The following is a 26,480-nucleotide window of genomic DNA, read 5'->3' on the forward strand; positions in this document are numbered from 1 at the left end:
GTGGGCCACGTTATGCGAATGGATGAGAGTGATCCCACTAAAATAACTATGTTAAACAGGCCGGTCGGAAGAAGAAGAAGGGGGCGACCTAAACTCAGATATCTGGACGATGTACAGGAAGATCTGAGGGAGATTGGAGTGAGGGGCTGGAGAAGACACTTGATGGGGAAGGATGGAAGAATATTTTGAAGCAGGCCAAGGCTCACGAAGGGCTGTAGCGCCAACTGATGATGATGATGATGATATTTCATAACTATATGGCTCTTTTTCCTTCAAAGGAGAAAGTTTACTCAATCCAGATACCGATGGTATCAAGATCCTTGGAGGAATCTATCCATGTTATCTTGCTCTATGTTAACTGTAATTTTGGAGTAATTTTCACATTTTTTTACGCATCTGAACGTCTCTTTATTTGTATTTCAAGATATACATGTATGTATGTATTATTATGTATGTATTAAGCGATTATTTTTGTTTGTTATTATCACATCAATATGTATTGTTTATCAGAATGGTTTATTGACTAGTATGAGAATTTCTCTATTATGTGCCACTGGTTGTGGTTATGACCAAATGTTTATAATAAGGAAGTTGGATAGTTTTTTAAGACTATATCCGCATTTCTTATTTTACAACTGAGTCTTTGGATAATATATTTCAGGTAGTTTTTGGATCAAATTACCTGATCCTAAATGACAACTACGAAACTCTCCCTTTCGAGATTATTTTTAAAATAATATACTCAAAGTATTATATTTGAAGAAATATTATATTAATATGCAAAAATCGCCTTGTGCGTCACTGATCCACGTTCCCTTTCCATCAAAATGGTTCAAAATCGAAGGCAAACAATAAAATTATTGCTGTGCAATTTTTCCGGTTAACTTAAAGCATTTGGAGAATTTACATGGACGTCGTACACACCTGGGACGTCTCTCTGGTCTCCTGGTTCGCGTATTGAAAAAACGTTTCTGGCGTACGATTTTAAGAGGGGAAGAAGTTATGCGTGGCGTATAGATGGCAGCATTTTAAATATTTATAGTGTCGTTCTTATAAGCGGTAGTTTTAAAACAAATTGACCCGTTTTTATAGGAACTGAAAATGTAGAAATACTAAAAAGTGGTTCATATATCAATACCTTGAATTTGTTTAAAGTAAAAAAGTAAAGAGGTATGTGCAGGTAATATGGCCACCTTAAGAACATTTGTCGGTATTTGCGGACAAATATGTCTTTTAAAAAGTAACTGTTATTACAGTTATATACGATATTTATGACATACTTAAAAAATACTGCTTTTGGCCATATTAGCAACATGGCAACTCTACAATTAGTAAATTTTTATCTCTACCTATGAAACTTAACACATAAAACAATACAATAGTTTCAGAATTTTTAACAGTTTTATTAAATGTTAAGCAAATGCAGTACAAAAACTTATCTTATTTTTTACAATCAGGGCATAAGAATGTATTAATTTTGTCTTTGGCTGTGAGACTTATGCACTCTTCGTGGAAATAAGTTCTACATACGCTACATAGTCTCATATCTACCATTCTGTCTTCCTTGTATAATTTGCAGAACCAAGATTCTTGTTTTTTTGTTCTCTTTTTCTTAGCATGCAAGAACTTCAATTTTTCTGTTGGATTGGATAATTTTCGTAGAGTTGACGAGACTTTTTTACCACCTGTAGTATACGTGTTGGCTTCAATATTTTCTGAATCGCTTACTCAAATGCAGCTACCGAATAAATCTTTAGTAAAAACTTGAGCTAGTTGTCTTGGCTTTTTGTTATTGTTCTTGATTGATGCATTTTCAGGAATTTGGAGCATACTTGTGAATGAAATATTGTGGATGTTTGAAGAATCACTCTGATCGTCTTCTGAATCAATAACTTCATCACTGCTAGAGTCATGCAAACTAAAGAATGAGTCAGAGTTGCTACTATCACTGTCTAGAAAGGGTTTTTTGGGAAATTTTTTGGTTGAATACCCGAAGGGGAGGAACAACAAGAGTTGCTATTATCAGTGACCAGACATACTTCTTTTGAGCTATTTTTCGATTATAATCCCAAAGTAGAATGACAACGGTAATCTTTTTGTTGCCTGAAGTTGACGTTATACAATCATCTGCTGTATTACCAACGTATACCATTCTCTTTATCTTCCTGATGTTGGTACGTGATAGTACTAGGAGCAAACGCTATCTCTGGGATAGCTTCTGGGTTAAATGGATAAATTCCTGTTGAAGAAAACCCCGATTTTATATTAGATAGTGTCATTGTTTTGTCCCAAACAGTCAAAAAAATTGCCCCAAATCTCTGTTTAGTAATAACATGATCCCTATGGATAGAATAATATTTCATAACTTCATCATCCCAGTAATATTCAAAAGCTCTAAATACAGCTTTGTCAATTGGTTGGAGCTCGTGAGTAGTATTACTAGTTAAACAGTATAAAGTGATTTCGTATCTTTTGGCAGTTTCTACAATAGTGTGATTTAAGTGATATCTTGCACCATTAAATATGATAATGCACGGAGCAGCAGTCTTAAATTTTGTAAAGTGTTAAAGTCAAACTGAAAAAGTTTCAATATTCATGCTGCCTTTGGCAGTCATATGAACAACATCACCTGAAGGTAACGACTCAACCCATTATGGCTTATTACGTTTACCCTTAAAAAGCACCATTGGAGGGATTGCTGTATGAAGAGTATTATCACAAGAAACGATAGTAACACTTGTCAATGCTTTTTTGCAACAAAATATACTCTTCTTGCGCCTTTTTGTGCCAAAACTTTCTGCTGCTGGTGGAGTGTTAACCTGCAACCTTTCTCGTCTACATTATATATCCGTTCGGGTTTATCGATTATGGCCATTTCTCTTAAAATACCTTCCAGCTTAGTGGAATGATCTTTTGCAATATATTTATTAAGCTTTTGTGCCCTAGTCGGATTTAAGTTTTGTGCTTTCCCAGGCCTGATTTAAGGATTTCGCTTCATAAAACCACGTAGCCAATAACAACCAACTATTCCTTTTCTTAAATGGCCAAATATATGGCCTAGGAGGACAAATTCGTTGAACTTCCCGTGCTCGAATCGGTATCAATAAAGTGTTATGATCATTTCGGCCTATCCCAGCCTCATCAGACACTTGGGCTGATACAAATTCAAACTCGGAAAGTCCAACGAATGTCTCCCAAAACTTCACTACAACAGTAGTTAGCTTACAAAGGCGCCACCTGCTTTGGCGGCCGTGAACGAAAACGATATGATAATATCGTTTTCTGTATCCTTTGCGCTATGCGAAATGTGTAAAAGATAAAATCTTTTAGCGAAAGCCGCTATCGCTTTATTAAATTAAATGGCCAAATATATGGCCTAGGAGGACAAATTCGTTGAACTTCCCGTGCTCGAATCGGTATCAATAAAGTGTTATGATCATTTCGGCCTATCCCAGCCTCATCAGACACTTGGGCTGATACAAATTCAAACTCGGAAAGGATATTCGTTGGACTTTCCGAGTTTGAATTTGTATCAGCCCAAGTGTCTGATGAGGCTGGGATAGGCCGAAATGATCATAACACTTTATTGATACCGATTCGAGCACGGGAAGTTCAACGAATTTGTCATCCTAGGCCATATATTTGGCCATTTAATTTAATAAAGCGATAGCGGCTTTCGCTAAAAGATTTTATCTTTTACACATTCCTTTTCTTTCTTGAAAAGAATTTGGAATTTTATTGAGTTTTGTATAACGATATACACACTTACAAAGTACCCTTGCAGTAAGTGGATATCCAATTTTCTAAAGACGGATAATACCTTCAACTAATTCTGCTTCTTAGGCATTTGTAAGTATAGTTTTTCGCCCTAGACAAGACTTTACTTGCTTTCCCTCTTCTAAATATCGTCGAAGTGTCCGCCTTGGGATGTGATATGTACAACTAGCTGTATTAAGTGCAGTTCCATTTTCCACCGCTCTTAAAACTGCTGACACATTTTCTTTGGTCCAGTTGCCTTGTAGGCCCCTGTACTGATACTGAGGCATTTTTGATTTCTGTAACAAAAGAAATCATATCAATACAGCAAGCAAAATATTGATTGTAGAGTAATATGGTCACAGGAAAATAAATATGGCCATGGCCATATAATCCTATTTTCACCTGGCCATATTACTCAACACTGTATTTTGATATTTGTCTACGAAAAAATGTATTAAATCAAAAACTATACACTAAAATAAGAACAGGTACACGAATATTGGTCTACAAAACATGTAAGTACAATTTATATTATAAAAACTTACCTATTAGAACGAGTTGATTTTTTAAAAAATTATGGAATTAATAACCAGCTTCTACAATGGCGACTTTTCACAACAATGATGTTCTGAAGTATAGTGAATGTGGGATCATCTGTATAACAATTTCGACACTAAATTTGTATTACTATGCTAGTATTTTATCAAGATTTCTATCGTTTAAATATAAAAATAGTAGGAAATTTGTTAGATGTCCATATTACCATATTATATGGCCACATTACCTACACCTACCTTAAATAATAAAATACCTTTCATTAATTTTAAATACCTATATTATTTAAATTTTAAAAATACAGCACCGCCTATTGTTTCACTGTTTTTAATTTTTTGTATTAGATAAAGTATTTTTTTAAACATTTTAAATCCATTTTTAAATATGGCAGGAATTAAAAAACAAAATAAACGAAACAACAAACCAAGTAATAGGGAAGAACAATGAGAAAACAGATTAAAATTGCAAAACCGCGAGAGCATAAAACAATTCTGGCAGAATGGCGTGGGTCAACAACAAGCCAGTAAAAAACAGAGAAGAAAACAATAAGTTTTGTAAGTTAACTCAAAAAAATTGATTTTATAACAAAGTAACTGATTGAAAAAACTAAAAAGATATATACACCCTCAGTGGTTAAATTAGTATCACAATGAATATTTCTTTGACTGGCCCTGATGTGCCCTTTGCCCCCAAATCTTCTCATATTTGAACTTCGACGAGTTCGCCGATCTCATAAATATGTACTTATTTGTTCGAATCTACGGGAATGGTGGCACGGCGGCGCGATCGAACGGCAAAACATTCGCAACAAAAATTAAATTGGATGCTGAGTCATCGAGGGACTTTTTTTCTTACCGATCTGGTTCGCGTTTCAGTTGCAACTTTATAGATTACGATCGAGATCTACGGGTTATACCTTTTTTTGTTTGTTTTCGGTTGAATGGAAAATATGTAAATTCAGCGGCGTGCATCGAATAATTAGAGGCGTTGGGTAAGGCGTGCGGTTCTCGAGCGGTCTGTTTGGCATTTTAAGCGTTATAATTAATCGGTTCTGCTTGTTCAAAATAGGAATCAACACACATACACACACACGCACACATATAAACATATATACTTTTTTATTTCCTGGATTTGTCGGTCTGATGTAAATAAAACTATTTAACTTTTGCTTAAACGTTTCGGCAAATTTGCCATTTTCAATAGAGCAAAATTGAAAAGCTAATTAATAGGATAATGCTACTGTCTTATCCACGTTAAAAGAGAGTAAATTAGAGTCGGACCAGGCTTTTATTTTAAGTAGATCAGAAGTTATAGTTGCATGAATAGTTGCAATATTAGAGTTCCTCCAGGTGGTACTGGTATCATCAGCAAAAGAAAATTTTCGATTTTCAAGTTAGTGAGTCATTTGTAAAGATAAGGAAAAGTAGAGGAACCAATACTGAACCTTGTGGTACTCCACATACAATGCTTTTGTGACTAGAGTCACAAACTTGTGCTCTAACTAGTTGTTTTCTATTTCCCAGGTAAGAATGAAGCCAATTCAAAGAAATACCTCGAATTCTGTAGAAATTTAGTTTTCTTATCAAAATGTCATGATTTACACAATCAAAAGCTTTGGCATAGTCACAAAAAACAGTGGCAGTGTAAAAATTATTGTTAGTGCTTGATAGACCTCATGTAGTACAGAATACATAGCATGATTGGTACATTTATTAGATAATTTTTCGACTGTTCTAACAACCATTCAAATTTCGTCATTTTGTGTCATGTGGAACAATTTCACCCAATCATGTCAACATTAGACTGATAATTGCATTCAGTGCAATTTTCAATCCCTATGACAACACGATCGAGTTTGATAACTTCATCCAAATAAATTTCAAAATGTCACGTTTCGGCAATGAGAATGTTCAAAGTATAAATACAGAATTCTATAAAACCATACTTGAATCTCGATCAAGAACACAACAACAAGATTATAAATATTATGCATGGTAATAGATCTTCTATAGTAGAGAACAGCAACGAATCTAATGTTAACTTAAATTTTAATAATTGTACTTTCACTAACTGTACTTTTAATAAATAAATGTTTTGTTATGTTGAGTTATGATTTTTTTTTTCGAAAAATTATCCGCCGAATATCCCTCAGACATTGATGAATGCCTCATAATTTCATGACAAATTTCTCAAGCTTGTTGCTTGGTAACAGCACTCAGCCTTCGGCTTCGTGCTGTTACCAAGGAACGAGCTTTCGATTGTCATGAAATTATCTCGTCTGTTATCAATGTCCTAGGGATATTACTACTGATAATAAGCTGAACTGACTTTTTGATCAAATGTTGTTTTCAACGAGAAAGGACATAAGTCAGTCGGACTTTTATTATAAGTCTCTTAATAATTTTGGATAGGACTAGTAGTAAGGCAATAGGTCTATAGTTGCAGACATTCGATTTTTCACCACCATTATGAAGAGGAATAATAATGGCTGTCTTTAGGCACTCTGGAAATATACCTTTTTCAAAGGAATTATTAATTAGTGAGACCATGACTTCCAAACCATTTTTGGGGAGATTTAAGAAAATTTATATTGATAGTCCATCTTCGTACAGGAAGATTTGCTTTTGATACTACTGATTGTTTAAATCAGTTCAGATTTATTAACTGGTCTTATAAATAATGAATTCGAGACCTTTTTTGCATTGGAGAGATAGAAAATAGGATCTTGTTGCAGCGAAATAGTTTTGGAAGAGAAAATGTTTGATCTGTGTTAGTTTTATTCTGAAGATCGTTTATGATGGAATTATAAGAAATACGAAAGGTTAAAATATGTTTCTGGATTCTATTACCATTCTAGGTCTTTAAGTTTTTAATTTGTTCTTAGTTCCGCATTGTTTAAAGTGGATTCCGATTCTGACAAAATATTTTTTTTGTTTCAACCAACATTCTACTGTGAATTTTTTTAGCTTGAACTTACAGTAGGTTAAGTGTATAAAAAACGTAGAAAAGAATATTTAAATCTTTTACGTTACTACAATATCAAGTTTTTATCACGAAATTGATGGTCTTTTTGTTCCATTTTTATTTAATACCCCGAATAACAAATTTTAACTCAAACTATCATCAGGTATCATAGTAATCCTACACAACCTAAGCAAATTTCAGCTTTTATGTTTAGCACCCGGGCGAAGAGATAAAAAGCAGCAAACTACAACGAAGCGCAAAGTGGTTAAATTATGAAACTACACAAAGTCCGATAAGACAGGAAAACTATCCAATTATGCAAGACGTCTTGTCTGAGTTTAGTCCTCGACGGGGAAACAAAACCTCCAAGTCCCCGTTCGTCGAATAAAATCAACGAAGTACGGCAGCTATCAAAGGAATGAGATTTAGGGCGATGGAACAATAATAGTTTTCTTAGAGTTTAACGAAATAATGGTGTGCTTGCTGAAATCATTTAAAAATAAGAGATGTAAAGATATGCTTTCTACAGTTGGTACGTTGATTGTTTGCAAATGCATAATCAATTACGATCACAGCACTTGAATAATGCTGTCAACAGTTATTTTTAGATGCTAGGTTTTATAAAATTACCACTTAATATGCTACTTGCCTTTGATCACCATGTGTTGAGATTACTTTGGATACCTTAACCTTTCAGGGATAACGTGACATGATGGTATATAAAATGTAAAGTCGGACTTGCAGTCCGCAAAACTAGAAAAAGTCCAAAAAACAAATCTTTTCAAAAAAACGGTCTGAGAACTTGTCGATTCTTTATTATATAAAATTAAAATAGACAAAAGAAAACGTTTACATACAAATTTATTATAACTTGTATTTAAACTTATGCTTTGAAAATAAGAGTTAACAGATATATCTTTTTCACATTTTGAGTACTATAAAACACAAAAACCTAAATTAAAAAAATTTAAAAAATATTTCTCAGAAATTAAACACAGACTAAATAAAAAATAAATAAAATAAAAAGACAGCAAAGATTTGATTTCACGTTCAAAGCGTCTATGTATCTGTTGATACGTATTTCGCTTTAATAAAGCTCATCAGAACAGTTATTCATAGCCGTTCTTAACGTGAAAAATAATCTTGTCTGTCTTTTAGGAAACAACAAAAAAATGGCTTCGTTATATCGTTATGGACGCAATAGCGACATCTGATAGAAAAATCGGTAAGATAATTTCGAAACAAATTCAGATTTCTGCTTTAATCTGAACCGTCTATAAATGCAAGGTATAACAGACGTTTTCATTTTATTCGGATCTACTCTGTATGAGTACCAGAAACAAATTCGTTATGGATTTCTGCTTAGTTGATAGACATGTCGTGGAATGCAAATTTTAGATTCCCCATGTCTTTATTAACATCTTTACCAACGTCTGTTATACCTTGCATTTATAGAAGGTTCAGATTAAAGCAGAAATTTGAATTTGTTTCGAAACTATCTTACCGAAAAAATAAATATTTGAGATGCGCAAAGTAGATACACGAATAAACGGAAATAAGTCAATCTTCGCTGCTGCCTTCGCAAATACCATCCTGTAGGCAGTCGGAGTAAATGCATTTGGAGTGTTCTAAGCACACAAATTTTTGGCATTTTTGACAGGTATATTTGGTTGGTCTGGCAGCAGTAGAAAAATTAAAGAACAATAAAGCACCGGGATCGGATCAAATAGCATCGGAGTTACTAAAGGAAGGAGGAGACGCACTACAAAAAACAATACATGAATTGATAACAAAGATATGGTCGAATAAACAGCTACCAACGGAGTGGAATAGCGGTATTATTGTACCACTACATAAAAAAGGAAATCAGTTAGAATGTGGAAACTACCGTGGAATCACGCTGCTGAATGCAGCATACAAAATAATGATCAATGTCATTTATGAAAGACTTAGACCACACGCTGAAAAAATAGTTGGCAAATACCAAAGTGGCTTCTGTAGACAGAAGTCAACAATAGACCAGATATTTGTTCTGCGACAGATCCTCGAAAAAACAAGTGAATATAACATCGACACCCATTATCTCTTCATAGACTTTGAAAGCGCATATGACAATATAAACCGAGAATTCTTAATAAAAGCAATGAAAGAATTTAATATACCAACACAATTAATAGAACTGATAAAAGAATCTCTAAAAGTAGAAAGTAGAATCCGGATACAAAATGAATTAACGGAAACAATAGATGTGAAAAAGGGACTACGCCAGGGAGACGCTCTATCATGCATCTTGTTCAACATCGTGCTCGAGAAAATACTGAGGGACACAACAGTCAATACACGAGGAACAATCATTAATAAAAGCGTGCAAATACTAGCATTTGCAGATGATGTTGACATAATCGCAAGATCAAGAAGAGAAATGATAGAGGCATACAACCAAATAGAACGAGCTGCACAAAATAGTGGTCTTAAAATCAATCAGACCAAAACAAAATATGCAGGTAAGAAAAAACGCAGAAATAAGGCAGCCACAAAATATAACAATAGGAGAATACAACATAGAGGAGGTAAAAAACTTTATATACTAGGGATCCCTAGTCACGTCTGATAATAACGTTACGGAGGAAGTGAAGAGGCGAATATTTATTGCAAATAAATGTTACCATGGCTTAATTAGACACCTAAGATCAGATAACGTCGCAAGAAAGACAAAATGCCAAATATATAAAACCCTAATAAGACCGGTACTCACATATGGCTCAGAAACCTGGACACTTACTAAAAGAGAGGAAACGTTGTTAGCCACCTTCGAAAGAAAAATCTTGCGACACATATATAAGGGCACAAAAGAAAACGGAATATGGCCAAGACGATACAACTCTGAACTATACAAAATATACCAGGATCCGCATATTATAACATTCATCAAAATAGGACGGCTGCGTTGGATAGGACATGTAGAAAGAATGGAATAAGGCGAAATACCAAACAAAATATTCAAACAGATGCCAGTAGGAAAAAGAACAAGAGGAAGACCGAAACTGAGATACTTAGAACAAATAGAAAATGATATAACAACCTTAAAAATAAAAAACTGGAGAAAAAAAGCACGAAACAGATCGGAATGGAGAAGAATCCTAGAACAGGCCAAGACCCAAAAAGGGTTGTCGAGCCAGTGATGATGATGATGATATTTGGTTGGTCTATTTTTTTGTCTACTACTGTAAAAACAACGACCTCGGCGATTAGGTTGTGGATTTGGAGCTGTCACAATGTCTTTTTCAATACGGTTAATTTCTTTTATTCTTGACTTTCAAAAATTGACGTTACAGATGATCGTTTACTAGTTTCATACCAAGAACTTCTAGAAAATGTCTTCTGACATTTTATCTATCTCATTGGATTTATATTTGTTTATTATAAGTAAATTGATACCGACTACATTCATTGCAGAATAAAAAATGACCATAGGCCATCGGCGAGTGGCTCGAGCGCAATTGTAGGCGGCACACATTTTATCAACTAGATCTACTCCTACTTTGGATTTATTATAGTCAATGATGATTTATGGCTTGCCCGGTAATTTGTCTAGCAAATCGTCGTGGTCAATCGTTGAGAGTAAAATAACGATTTTATTTTTTTCTAGGTATATTCGTCACAATCGTACATTTTTCTCTAAAAGCAAACATACCTATTTTTCTGGTCTCTTAGGATCCGTAAATTAAAGTGGAAGCTCTCTTTTGTTTTTCTCATAGTGCATATCATAGCCAGATAACGTTTAAAAGAATATCGGCCGAGCTGAGACCTGTAAAAAGTCCATTGTCCATTGTTACATTTATGTGAGAACCAGATATACGACTGCAGAAGCAAGAAACGAGGGAAATATTGCTCGTATCAACTTTATATGAGCCAGGTGGCTATTATCCAATGTACTCCTCTAGATTTGTGGTATAAGGAAACTAAGCATTTACTAATGCGTAGATTTTTATGCCGTATTTATTAGGTTTATTGGACAATTTATACCCTAAAGCCACACTTCTTACGAAAAGCTTCCAGTTTTTTATCTACCGTTGTATATGCTGATACTGAAAAATGTTTAGGTAAATTTGATTTAGACGAATCAAAAAATTGTCTCACATCTGCCAATTTGTCATATTTTTGCCTATTTAATCGTGTTCGTTTATAATCAAAACGGATGTGTCTGAGCAAAAACTTGAACTGTACAAGGGACATTGTCAATCTAAAAATCTCTGGGAATGAGCTGTTTGTCCTAAAGAGATCTTCTGCATTTCTATGGTTATTTTTGGTTATTTATGTTACTTATGTTACTTTTGGTTATATTTTTTGCAGATTTATTACTAAGATTGTAAGAACACAGTTCAATAAAGATGTTCGTGTTGTCTACAATAGTTCGCAAAATATCTTCACTAAAAAAACAACTCCAGATCTTTGATGCGTTTTTCATATGTCGTACTTCCCTAGTTACTCCAGAAATTTTAACCTTCATTAAATTGTCACGGCGAATTCGTATCCGTTGATGTACTACATGTTTCTTCGATTTAGTTTTTATTTTACCAATGAAATGCGGCACTCTTTATGGAACATTCAAGACTTCTGAGATTGGCTTCTCAATTTCTTCTTCCATGTCAGTGTCGTGGTCCTGTATCTCTTCGAAATCTTCTTCCAAACTAGCATCGTTATCGCCAGGTTCAACTTCTGGCACAGAATCAGAGAAATTCCGCATGAAGCTTTTCAAAATATGCTATTACCATGTGCTATGCAATACCATGGCAAGTCGGATAAGAAAGCTTCATTACTACGTCTATAGGATCAACCTCGTACGTTTCTGAATTGGAGAGATATAAAAATTAAAAAAAAAAAAAAAAAGAGGTTAATCTTTGTATGTGGGTATATTTTATTTTATAAAAACCCTTAAAAGGGCAACATTAAAAATACGAACGTTTTCGGAACAACTGTTCCATCATTAGGTTAAAATACCTAAAATAAGTATAAACCATTTAATTACAGCAAACGTGGTTTAAAATTTTGACTAAGATTAAAAAAAGCAAAATGGTTATACTTACAGGTTACCATGCCTGAGCCACCAAAATATTTGGGTAAAAACCCTTTAAAATGTAATGTGTTACCAAAGATTGTACATGATGTTGATAATATTATATGATGTTTAATATTTTAATTAAATTTTACTTCAGGTAACATACACCCATGCTTACGTGAGTTCCAGTGTCCGGAGAGTAAACCTCTTCAAACGGACTTCAGCTGGTAACTGATTGATAGGATACCCATGAACGGTGTCAAAAACAAAATGTCAATGTACCATGAAACAATATTAGTTAAACATAGTATTACTACAGCCAAAAGATTAAAAACTTTGATGATGTTAAAATGATAACAGCAATCCAGCTGTTGGGATTTAAAAATTTTTCTATAATTATTTAATATTGGATATAAAAGATGTAAATTACTGGTGTTGTTGAAGGTCATGTTTAAGAGAATGACGTATGCATTAGGCAGCTTATGTTACTCTTTATCGTATGGAGTGTGGTCTAAAAAGTGTAATTTGTGACGAATTAGCTTAAATATATGGAAATGTCCTTTTATGTTGCTTACAACTAGGACAAGGAAAAATGAATAGTATATATTTGTAGCTAATGTAAGACTTCGTATTTAAATGAAATTGTTTAATACTGCTCGTATCGTAAAACATTTAATATAAGTGAGTCCAATAGATTGAGAAAAGGGATTAAAAATCTTCCGGCTGAAGGAATTAAAGTTATAATATATGGGATTAAATTTAAAAAATTTAAAAAATTGAACGTGAAATTAAACATGACCTTCAACAACACCAGTAATTTACATCTTTTATATCCAATATTAAATAATAATATATGCAAAGTAATGTTTTCCATTTTTGGATTCACTGTACTTATTATGGTCTTCGCATTTTTGTTTCTAAAGAGCTGTGATAACCTATGATTTGTGTAATTGTTGTCTGAAAAAATTTGTGTATTTTTGCCTAACTTTTTTTTCTTCTTCTTTTTTCTCTTTATAAGCAATTCTGCTTGTTCATTGGCAAATTAATACTTCTATGGAAGGTGGTCACTCTATCTTTTGCGCGGTCGTCCGATACACCTTCTGCCAATTGGTTACTTATCTCTTGCTATTTAGACGACATGAGTCTTACCCATTTTGCCTATGTGATTATTTCATTTTTTTTAATTTAATGTCCATTCGTTTATACACTATACGTTACATTTTCTCATAATATCTTCACTTCTCTTTCGATCTCTCAATGTATTTCCTGTAATTCTTCTCAGTACTCTCATCTCTGCCGGTTCCAGTAGCCTTTGCGTTGTGGCTGTGTCGCGTCTTGTTTCTGAGACATATGTCATTATTGGTCTTACACTGGCTTTATGAATTCTTGACTTCATCTCAGTGTTAACAACTTATAGTTTGTTAACCTATATTTACGAATTTTTAATTGTTTATACCAATTGTTCATAAAAGTTGAGCTTGAAGTGTTTATAAATAAATAAATAAATCAACTCTAAATATAATAAAGAGCCAAAACCTTTTTGGAAAGAACAATGGACAATACGTCTTTAATTATTACATAAATCGAAGTTGGGGCAAAAACCCCAATAACTATTAGTGTCTCCAGATAAAAATATATAGCCAAACAAAACTTGTTGCAACTTTTTTGTTTCTATCGCCATAAAACCGGAAATATATCCGGAGGAATTCTATAAATTATGTGACACCTTTCTAAATCCAAACGAGGCTTCCTGTCCTAGCACTAGCGCTGTCGGAGACCTTTAGGCAACGAGAAAAAATACAGTAAATCACACTGGAAATAAACTATCGTCCCGTTGCAGTTGGCCCGTAAATCAGCCTCCGTCCAATTCGTCTATTTCTCTGGAAAAGTGTTTTCCAGACGGAAGAAAACTCTGCCTGGGTTGGCTCGGTTTTACACGACTCAAGATGCACTATTTAAGATGGCACCACATAGTCAGGGAGCTGAATAATGTATGTAATTGCTGAATGCTGAATTAACATGTGACCTGTCATGAATAATTTTCATTAAACATCACTCAAGAGTATCGGAAAAACACCACAGAAAACAATTAAACAATTGTACTGCGTTGCTGATATGCGTAATAAAAAGAGGAAAATCATGGTCATAAAAACATCACGACCTGAAGCTGGTTTAATTAACATTTTTAAGACATCTATTCTGGCCAACATGTAGAAGATGGTTATAAATTACACTGAATTATACGAGCTTTATTCTTCTTCTTCTTCAAGTGCCATCTCCGCGGCGGAGGTCGGCAATCATCATAGCTATTCGGACTTTTGAGACGGCTGCTCTGAAAAGTTCATTTGATGTACATCCGTACCACTCTCTCAGGTTGCGCAGCCATGACATTCTACGCCTCCCTATGCTTCTCTTTCCTTGGATCTTTCCCTGCATAATCAGTTGGAGCAAGGTGTATTTCTCTCCAAGTGTAATATGTCCGAGATATTCTAATTTTCTTGTTTTTATTGAATTTAAAATTTCTATTTCTTTGTTCATCCTTCCCAGAACCTCTTTGTTTGTGACGTGTTCTGTCCATGATATTTTCAGAATTCTTCTGTACACCCACAGCTCAAATGATTCCAGTTTTTTCATTGATGTCGCATTCAAGGTCCAAGATTCCATTCCATAAAATAAAGTCGAAAAAACATAGCACCTCGCCAACCTAACTCTCAGTTCCAGTTTTAAATCCCTGGTACATAGAACTCTTCTCATTTTGTTGAAATTTGCTCTAGCCTTTTCTATTCTTATTTTTATCTCCTGATTGTAATCATTTGTGAAGTTAATCATTGTTCCCAGGTATGCATATTTGTCCACTTGTTCGACGTTGGTTTCGTTTATTAGAAGATTAGATTAGATTATATTCTCGTTATTTCTTTGAGTTTTCGATATTCTCATAAATTTCGTCTTCTTGACATTCATTGTTAGACCATACTCTTTTCCATACTCTGCTATTCTGGTCACCAGTCTCTGAAGATCTTCAATGTTTTCGGCTAAGATCACAGTGTCGTCCGCATATCTAATGTTGTTAATGGGAACTCCATTTACCTTTATTCCAGCTGTTTCACCCTCAAGAGCTTTTTTCAGGACCTCTTCGGAGTAGGCATTGAAAAGAATTGGCGACAATACGCATCCCTGTCTTACTTCACATCTAATTTCAATTTCTTCTGACAGCTGTTCGTTAACACGTACTTTTGCTCGCTGTTTATAGTATAAATTTGATATGATCCTGAGGTCGTTGTAGTCAATCTTCTTTGATTTCAGGACATTCATTAAATGTTTATGTCGTACTTTATCGAATGCTTTATTATAGTCTTATTATTATAGTATATATTAAAAAAGAGCTTCACGTGTTTCTAGGCCTTTGCGAAAACCAAATTGTGTATTATTAACGTCCAGTTATGTCCATTAATGTCCAGTTTGTGATATATTCGGTTGTGGATGACTTTAAGTAGTAACTTTAGCGTATGAGACATTAAGCTAATGGTGCGGTAATCGCTGCATTCTCTTGCGTTTTTCTTTTTAGGGAGACAAATAAAAATAGATGTTAACCACTCTTTGGGTAATACGCCTGAACTATAAATTTGGTTCAAGAGTGTCACTAAAACATCAATTTGCTTCTCATCTAGAATTTTTAGGATTTCTATAGGAAGCATATCAGGTCCAGGGCTTTTCCCGCTCTTCATTTAATGCGTGCAATATTTCTTCTTTTGTAATATATGGACCTATTTCTTCTGACGTAAGTTCTATGTGCTCCAGATCTCCTCTTTCATCATCGAACAATTCATCGATATATTCTGCCCATCTTTGTATTTTCTCGTCCGTTTGTGTTATAGGAGTACCGTGTCTATCCAGAATTGCACAAGTGGGATTTTGTTTTCTTAGTCCTGCCAGTTCTTTGACTTTCTTGTGTAGGTTAAACAGATCATATTATATACGAGCTTTATGATGTAATTATTTTTGCACACACTTAATAAATAAGAGTTTTAAAGTTTGTCTGGCAAATGAATATGGAAGATCGCTAAAATATTATTGACGTTTATGTATGTAATAATTTTAAAAGAAAGCAAATAAGTGGGTGCAGATGTTCGCTGATAAGAATCATTAATATTGCATTGAGCAATATTAGGTTTTTTATATACATAATCAGAATGTAACTAATAATTACTAGGTTTGTTTTAAAACTAAAAATCAACTTTAAAGGATCTGAATTTCCAATGAAAGTAGGTTTAAGCTTCTCAAGGCTATCTATTACTTCTAAAAGAGGAGTGTATCAGTCTCCGATCCTATTTTAAGTAAGCCAGGACTAGGTTGGCTCTGTGATTGGGAGGATAATGAGGTTAGGTTAGGTTTTTAGTACCATCTGGTCCGAAGAACCTTTCCATCGTCTCTTCATTATCAACAACAACATATCTAAGAAGAAAATATGCAAGCTTTTCTCAAGTTTTAGTGTGAATGGCAGAGGATAATTGTATGCATTAAAGACTTGTAAATGCTCATAAACTTTATCAACTGGAAAGACTAGAATTAAATCATCCACCTACTTCTTCTTTACACTTCTTCTCCACGCTACTCTTTCCAAAAGAGACACCTAATGAAAGAACATTCAGGTAATCTAATATCGTCATTATAAAGTTAATTAGGACTAAAAAAAATTGAGGAACTCCTAGAAATGCCTAATATTCTTTAATAAAAATTATAATTAAATACATGATAACTAGTTTAAAAAACCATCTCTAAATACTGAACAAACGTAAGCTAACTTAGTGTAAAATGCCGATTGATCTGGTGACAATGACTTGACGAACATATCAAGAACAGCAACGTTTGAGAGGATAGAAGAGATTTTTTTTTGCGTTTGACTCAACGTTGAACTTTGAAGCCGTTTTAGCACGGTTGTATTTGCTTTTCCCAAGTCAGATTAGCTCCGCTTTTTCTAGATGTTCAAAGAGAACTGATCTGTATCTCTAGAGCAGCGAGGACGAGTTAAGTCCCACAGCTCTTAAGCCACAATTGACCCATTGTGCATCCTCCCAGAGAGCTGTCGTCCTTAGCTCATTTTCAATTCTGGTATTTCTAGGAAGGTGGAAACGTCACCAGGGAATATCTCCCTTGGGCAGGTGTGAGTCAGAGCTCGCCTAAAACGTACTCTCGTATTAACGTTAATTTCAGGCATTCACATAGGACATGCTCTACAGTTTCGTTTTCTCGCTCACATTTCCTGCATAGAGGCGTGTCTACTAGCCTCAGAGTTTGAAGGTGTCTGCTTAGTTGACAATGACCAGTTAAAAAACCAACTGTCATATGTAGGTCAGTCCCAAATACTTGTATTGTATATATTGTATTGTGTAAGTAACACTAAATAACCTTGAAAAGTCAGAAGAGAAGTGATATTTAAATATTTCGCCGTGCTTCTTGTGATTGGTCTTGGTCTTGTTCGCCTGTCTAAGTACATGTTTGATTTCCAAAAAATATTCTCATGAAATTTTTTTGCATAATAAATTTCATGAGTTATACCTATATAATGGATCATAATAACTTTGCATAATAAAACAAATCAAATGCTGATTTGATTAGTCATGGACTTTATAAATGGCAGGATAGTTTTGCCAATTGTTTTTTCTTCTATTAGGTCTTTGGTTTTGTTTAGGAATTTCTATGTGTTTTCAATTGTGACTGTGGAGAATCCATTTTAACTACAATTGAACAGGTAAGATAAAATTGGAACAAGAAGTGTTGGTTTACTAATGAAAAAAAAAAAAAAAGTTTTTGTATAATTATTACCATTTCGACAATCGTTCTTTTTTAACAGAAAAGGTTCACAAAGCGTTAATGAAGACTCGTTCCTCATTGCCTATATGTGAGTTTAACTTCTTAAAACTAAAGATTATAGTCAATGTGTTATATTTTTATTTAAGCTTAATTAGGAAATAAACATATGCTGCTGCTGCAAGGACGGTATCTAACAATCATAGAATATACAGAGTGGGAATCTGTTTTAAAAACATTTTGAGGTGCGAATTTTGCTAGTGATTTTTGGGGTTTGGTTTTTAATTAGTAATGTTGGATGTAAGTTTATAGAATTAAATTCATTATTTAGGTTTTCTTATGCTATATTTCTGTTCCATTTACATATTTTTCTGTATTTTGATCATCAATATATAATCGTCTATAGTGATTTTATTAAAGCCTGGCCATATAATTCGACTTATTTCAAGGACAACTATATCTAGTCATTTCATTTCTTTAATGTTGTGCATTGTTTTTGACTTGTATATCATTTTTACATTCGATGTACGTATTTTCTTCTCGTCAGAAAATTTATTAGATTTTTTCATTGATTTGATTTCTTCTTCTTCTTCTTTCTATGTAGACATGACTCTGTCTGTTTTTCAATGTGCCTCCAGTAAGTTGTCGTTCCATCGTTTTCGTGGTCTTTCTACTGATCGTCTTCCTATTGGGGACCCAGTTCTTGATGTTCTTCACCTTGTATCTACGTCGTATAATCTGTACTTACTGTCCCATAGTGTCTTACCACCAATTTTTCTAAGTGATTTCATTTCTGCTGTTTCTAATATCCTTTTTGTCCTCTTTGTGTCAGGTCGTGTTTCTGCCGCGTATGTCATTATTGGTCTGATAACTGTTTTGTAAATTCTACCTTTCATTTCTTTTCCGATATTTTTATTTCTCCATATTGTTTCATTCAGGCCGTCTGCGGCTCTGTTTTCTCTATTATTTTGATTTTCCACTTCAGTTTTGAGCTTTCCGTAGCTTGATAATGTGATGCCTTTTTTTTGGGAAAATTAACATGTCACATTTTCTGGCGGTAATTTTCCGAGTCCGATTTGTCTTCACTTCCTCTCTAAACCATGGTGTTTTCTTTTTTGATATGTTAGTGTTCGTTAATTTCCTCTCTCCAAGTAATTCTGTTGCTACGGTAATTACGTTACTTTTGAGTTTATCCCAGCTTTCCTCGATGTTATCGTTTTCTAATAATTCATTCCCAGCGATCTTCTCTGATATTCTTTTTCTATATAAGTATTCCGTGAATTCCGATTGGATTTGATCTATATAATCATTATTTACTTAGAGTTCGAATTCCATTAGGCAAAACATCCACTGTCACGTCTTTTCAGTCAAATGTGGCTGTCACCTATAACATAGTGGGCAAAAGTAAATCAACCTCCAATTTTTTGACATGACATAACATTTTTAACAATCTTGGCGGTTATACACAGCGTTTTTCAACTAAATTGTGGCAATCAATTGTGGCTTATTATCATAAACATAGTATTCAACTATATAAACACAGTTTTTTAGCTCAAAGAAGGTAAAATAAATACTACTATTATAAAAGATTCCATATTTACTTTGGTTAATATGTGTGGATTATTGCACGTAAACATCAGATAATAATCGTAGACATAACCTGGTTTCATTAAAGAACAACGAAAAAGTAGAAGAAAGTTAACAATATAAACATTGTAATAATATATTTAATAATCTGAGGACTTTCTTTTCTGTAACAAAATATTACAGTAACTATTAAATTAAAGCAAAGAATCTCCGCCAACAAAACATCGTCAAAAATGGGAAGGTCTAATAACTTCTTGGATCTAATTACTAACGACACGACACGAGGCCCCAAAAGTTCAGCCCCCGACTTATAAAACAATATCGGATGTCTTTCTCTCGGCACAAGTTGTTTTGGTCGTTTTCAATAAACACCTGAGGGCTCGTTTCAGTTAGTTCAGTATGGGGATCGTGTAGGGTGGAAAACCGGGGCGTTATCCATCGTCGGGATCTTCCACAAGGATTTGGTCGGTGTGATATTCTAGAAATATGAGCCCGTAAGCGCTACTTTAAAGGTTCTTTTGGGGGTAGACTTTTTAGCGGTTTTGTCTTTCCGACGATAGGGAAGTACGTGAGTGTTTTGTTTTTTTGAGGAAATATATGCCGAGAGCGTGGATAGGAGATTGTTTGTTTTGGCGGTAGTAGTAATATATATCGGCTTTTTGTATAATCCATTTTTCAATATATCTGACGGTTTGACTACGATTTATAATGCTAAAACACGTTTTTATCTTCCTTTGGCATTTACGTGGATTGCAAAATGGCAGGTTGGATATTTTATCCCTTGTAAGTATATAAATATTCAACTTTTTGAAATTGTAACAATTGTAACAAAACAATTATTTGTGTCTTAGACGTGAGTTTTACTAATAAGAAAATTGTACATAATGACCTTTTAACAATAAATAATCTTTTAAAATAAAAAAAAAAAATTAATTTGTGACATTTTAGCACGCTTCTTCTTCTTCCTATGCCGTCCCCATTAAAGGAGGTTGGCGACCATATTTCTAAAAGTTTCTCTGTCTTTTGCAACGTGGAATAATTCGTCTACAGTCATGTTTGTCCAGTCTCGAATATTTCGTAGCATGCTTACCGTGTCTAAATGTCAACAAAGGTCCTGGTCCAGATATAATACGTATCTTGTTTTTAAGGAATTGTGCATTCTATTTATGTAAACTTCTGTAGCTTTTTTTTAATATCTCTTCATTACAATCTAAGAGAGCCTATAGTAAACCCATACACAAATATGATAATAAATCGTTGATTTCTAATTATCGTTTCATTACAATTTTTTTAGCTATTCCTAAAATGTTCGAGGCTTCAGTAACTGACATTTTGGTAGTTATGCTAAAGAATTAGCGTAATACTGGTCAGCATGATTTTTTGCCTGGTCGTTTAACTTCTAACAAACTACTAGTTTACACTGATTACATTATAAATGCATTGGAAAACAACTTTTAGGTGGATTTTATTTATGCTCACTTGTCTTAAGCATTCGACACGGTAGATCATTGCCTTTCATTGCATAAACTGGAATTTATTGTTGCGTCTGGCGAACTTAATTACTGATTAAAAAGATATATGCAAGGGGCGTGCATGATTTGGACGCTAAATTTAAAATTCGACACTGAAAAATAAAATTACCTGTTTCTGCATACATGATTTGGACGCTGGGTGTAATTGAAATGTAAATGGAAAGTCAGGTAATAAAATTCTAGAGATTAAGCTTAATAAGGTTTATTTGTCACTTTGAAATAAATACGACATACATTTTACGAAATGGAATCGATCGATACAGTTAGTTTGATACTCATGTATCCTATTTCTAACGAACATAATTTTTTTTCTACTCTTTGGATCTTTAAGTCTATTACTTTCACTATTACAGACACTATTAATTTTAATGTAAGTTTCAGTTTGAAAATTTTTTAAAACATCAATAAAATGGAAAATATTTGGTTGAGCATGGTAAAAATTATCATTAAAACGCGAGTGGAATGATTCACAAGCATTAGTTGTTAATTGTAAACTCTCACTCATCGCAGCCCACATCTCAGACGGAAATGTTGTGTGGTCGCCAATGTAGTTGTCCAATAAGTAGTCGGAAAACTTTTCAATTTTTAAATCCTTTGGTTGAATAGCCATAAAATCATATATGAAAGATTCTTCGACTTCTGAGGGAGGTAAAAATGGCAGCCCAAAAATATATTTCAGCCATTTAGATATTTCACTGTCTGCCAATTTATATTCCCGAATTAAGCCACAACCACCGATATTACGATACCAAGCTTGCATAAGATGAAAACGGCACCCTTTAATGTGCACATTTGGAAATTCAAAATGCGCAGCATTGTGGATAGCAATTTCAAAATCGGAGAAAATGATTTTTGGATTGAATTTTAGACCAATTACTTCACATTTGCGTTTCAAAACATTAAATAGTTTTATATAGGTTTGTTCCGATTTGTCGGAAAGTAAACAATAACACAATGGTATATAATGTCCATTGATAAATACATGTATGGTAAAAAATTGCTTGAAATATTGAGCACAGTAACTAAATGTACCGTCCATATAAATCGTTTCACTGCCGCACAGGAAACGCATGTTAGTGTTACACGAGAAGATGATAATGTTAGAACTTAGTTCAACCGCAAATATAAAATTCTCGTCTTTAAGTGTTTTAATATTCATAATATTTACCGCAGCAATAGTTTCTTCTTTACTTTTGGGCAGTTTCGGTTGAGCCATTCGCCGTTCACTGTATATTTGATTTCGTATTAAATTAACGTCTTTAACAGACATGTGGCTCAAGCAATCTACATTTTCTTTCAACGCACTATGTATGATTTTGGACGGCCTTTCGGTCAAATTATCCTTAGCCTTCCTTTTGGCACTGCTACGCACAATCTGTCTATTAAGCGTCTTGATATCACACATAACTTTTCTGGCCCTTTCGTGAATATCTTCGCTTTACACGACCGTTTTACGCACCTCCAATACGTTTCTCCCGATTTTAGTACTTTATCTTGAGAAAAAGTAAAACTGTTTACTTTAAGCAAAATTTTACCACGATTACTTACTAAGGTTGAAATTTTCATGTTCACTTTTCACTATTCTCTGACAAACTAATAACTAGTAACTAAGTAAATTTCAATGACCATCATTAAACCCTAATTATATCTAATATCTGGTACCTGCGATAATCCTTCCGGCAGCGTCCAAAACAAGGGTACTTTTAAGACCCTCAGGTACTTCAGCGTCGAAAACATGCCCGCCCTATGCAAGACCGGTCTTTGTGTTTCAAACCGAAAAGCAACTGAATACTTTCCAAACTCTGGAGTGCCCCACGGTGCTCTTTTAGGATCTTTATTCTGTTGTTTTTTGTAAGATGCTTTCAGATCATTAACTTACTATAAAAGTCTTAGCATATGTAGATGACATATAATTGTTTCGTATTATTCAAAACTATTTTGATTGTCTTGAATTACAGAAATTATTGAACAGTTTTGTGAATTTTTGTGTTATTATTAAATTATTTATTGATGGTGAAAAATGTCAGGTTATACACACAGACGGGAAAGAGCGAGTCAAAGAAATAGAGATAGAACGGGCCAATCAATATTCTGCCCGGCGAGGAACAGACTATGACAAATCAGTACTGTACGTGTAGTTTTTTGGAGTAATTCGTCCTTTAATCTGCATATCGATAATATCTCTAAAATCTATGCTTTTCTCTTGTCCTCCTAACTTAAAAATTTAACGGTGATCTGGTTTCCCTTTAGTAACGCATGCATCTCTAATGGACTGTTTCATCAGAAAGTTCCATTAGACTTCAAAGAAGATAGATTGTCCTTTTAAATTTCGTAGATCATACTCTTATTATGGAATGACAAATTTTTTGAATCTGGATTCTCTCTTTACCTTTGACTTTATCTTCCAATATTCCAATCTCTTGAATTTCTTTAGCTAATTTATTTTTGTATGCTTTCTCGTTCACTGCGTCAAAATTTGCTTTTTCATGATTCTCATCGCAGAACTAATTCTTGTTCAAATCTAGGCCTGGTCCGACTTTTCAGTTGTGCTAATCAGTTACCTCATGAGATAGACATATTTAATTTATGTATCGATGGCTTTAGGTCATTTACAGCACCGAAATACTACAATCCAAAATGATACTTTGTATAAATAAGTGTCTATTTATTTATTGTATTCATGTTTATTTGTCATCTTTGTTATCAATAAGTAAATAAATAAATCTTTAGGCTAAAACAAACTATTACGTTTTTATGTTTTAGTTTTTGCAACGCTGCATACTAGAAAACAATTTCTTACATACGTAGGAAAATCCAAACATCACAATTATTTTCCAAGCGTAAGATTTAAGGTTTCACAAACTTGATTTTGACAAGGCCTTGTAGAACTCAATTTTAAAAACGTTGAGAAATAGTTGCTATAATTCAGTGTTATATTAAGAACAGTGTTAAAACTCCAGTTAATAAAGCTTTTCCATGCCAATTCTATTCTGGTCAAAATTTATTTTTGACCTTTCGCAGGATTTTGTTATCTAATTTTAATATTGAATCTTTCATATTAATTTGTTTGACCACCATCCATTTTTCTTTGCGTTGATTGTTAAGCTCTTTTCAGTGCATTCGTTGCTTACAGCGTTAACAGAGTTTGAAGATCTTCTAGACTTTCTGACATTATGGCTATCATGCCTAAGCTAAATTATGCCTTCTTAGTCTTCTTTTTCCAATGCCTAACCGATACCAAATAGTGGCAGTCATTTTAACAACGGTCACTGAACAAGACATGATTGAGTAGCTTCTATTTCTCTTGTAGAATGAAGGATCTGTCCAATTATTTTTAATACATAATTTTTTAAAATGCTGCTCAATGATACAATGTAGAAAAAAGAGATGCAACTATCGCTTGAATGATCGAAGCGTAAGCTAACGAAAGATATATTCGTCTGAGTTTTAAAGGTGATTTGCTTTACCTTTAAATGTAATTGTTTATGAGTTTTATGATACTCCTGGCTTGCTCTAACTACAATTTTTTCGATTTTTCGTTACTACATTAATACCATCTATCTAGTTTTATTTACAATACAAAATTTTAGAATACAAGATAAGCTCTTATTCTAATTTTAATTCTGTAAAAGCAGATTTTTATTATTATTTAAAATCCTGTGTCCAAAGCCGGAAAACTATCCAGCGTTTGTCCGTATCTCTGTATTCCCGCAAAACACTAATCCCACTAAAAACCATTACATCGCAAAGCTCATCCCGCCATCAAGATGTGCTCTAGGATAATCTAGACCAATTTTATTCAGGATGAAACTGAGAAACTCACTTCCCGGACTTTCTTGTTTTGTAGAGTCATCCAATTTGTATAAAATTTTCACATTCAAAAAGTTTTCCATGTCGTTACGTCTATTTAACTTTCTTTCGGAGCTTTCCGCTAAAGTTGTGTATGACTGCCTTCATTTCCTTTGTTTAACTTTTCAATCCTAGTGATATATTTACGCGGAGAGATTCGTTCTTGTCGTGTTCCACTCCAATAAATCCTTCCTCGTTGGCTCTGGATTCCTGCGGAGGATTTGAATTATCAAAAAGTCTTTCGTGATGTATAGGTATTAGTTATAAAGTAAACAAAATGGATGGGAAGTTTCGTATAAGCGTGCCTAACATTTTTAATGAGAAGAGTTTACCTTTTACTTTCGAGAAACGATTAAAAATATATGTAAAGAACACTAGGAAATAATAGTTTTTAATACGGTTGATTAAACGGTGATGTAGCTGGTACTGTGGATTTGCCACAGAAATATACAAACTTTTCAAGAAGTATCTGTCAAATTTCTTTTATTTATAAAAAAAATATGACAATATTTTTATATAGTTATATACTATAATTCCACTATTTGCGCAAGAGTGATTTCATTGTTGGAAGATGGAGAAGTGGGGAAAGACGTATAAAAATCCAGTGGCGGACACTCACTTTTATTTCAACGTTAATTATATTATATTTTTAAAATATTATTTGTTCTAAATAGGCCACAATATATTTATTTACAGGTTTTTACTGACGTTTTGATTTCTATGTCCAAAGACCGTTTTCAAAGATATAAATGATAGTTATATTTATTTTATTTGTTTATTATTATTATATATTTATATAGTACTATTTATATAATCACATAAATTATTCATTTTCTTTTTTTTCTAACTTTAAAAACGGTCTCTGGAATAGAGATCGAAACGTCAGAAAATTAAACATGCAAATAGATATATTGTGACGTATTTCCAACATTCTCCCTAAAAATATAAAATGTCACAAGCAAAAAGCTATAGAAAAATAAATATAACTATCATTTTTATATTTGAAAACGGTCTCTGGATGTAGAGATCGAAACGTCAGTAAATTAAACGTGTGAATATATATTTTGTAGCTTATTCCCCTAAGAATACAGAATGCCACAAACAAAAAACTATAAAAAAAACAAATAAATTTTTAGAAAGCATATTGATGCTACCCGGCTATCGCGGAAGTTACGCTAAAACGGCTATTGACGTAATGTGACCAGGTTCTAATTTTGTTAATACTCTCTTAAACCAGAGCTAAAATACTTGGAAGTCATTTCTTCATGATAGTCTCCTGTTTCGTTTGACTCAAATTAAAGCAAACCATAATCAAGGAACCCTGTATTACTACTTATATGGATAATGATTAAACCTCGTCCCTTTCG

At 33.6% G+C, this 26,480-nt stretch overlaps 1 protein-coding gene across 1 annotated transcript in view; it reads left to right on the forward strand.

The window, feature by feature from the left end:
- The window catches only part of Csgalnact (Chondroitin sulfate N-acetylgalactosaminyltransferase), a 525,789-nt gene that overhangs the window by 127,108 nt on the left and 372,201 nt on the right, over positions 1-26,480 (forward strand). The window lies entirely within an intron of this gene.

Source organism: Diabrotica undecimpunctata, chromosome 6 (assembly GCF_040954645.1).
Source record: "Diabrotica undecimpunctata isolate CICGRU chromosome 6, icDiaUnde3, whole genome shotgun sequence".
NCBI classification, from domain to species: Eukaryota; Metazoa; Arthropoda; class Insecta; order Coleoptera; family Chrysomelidae; genus Diabrotica; species Diabrotica undecimpunctata.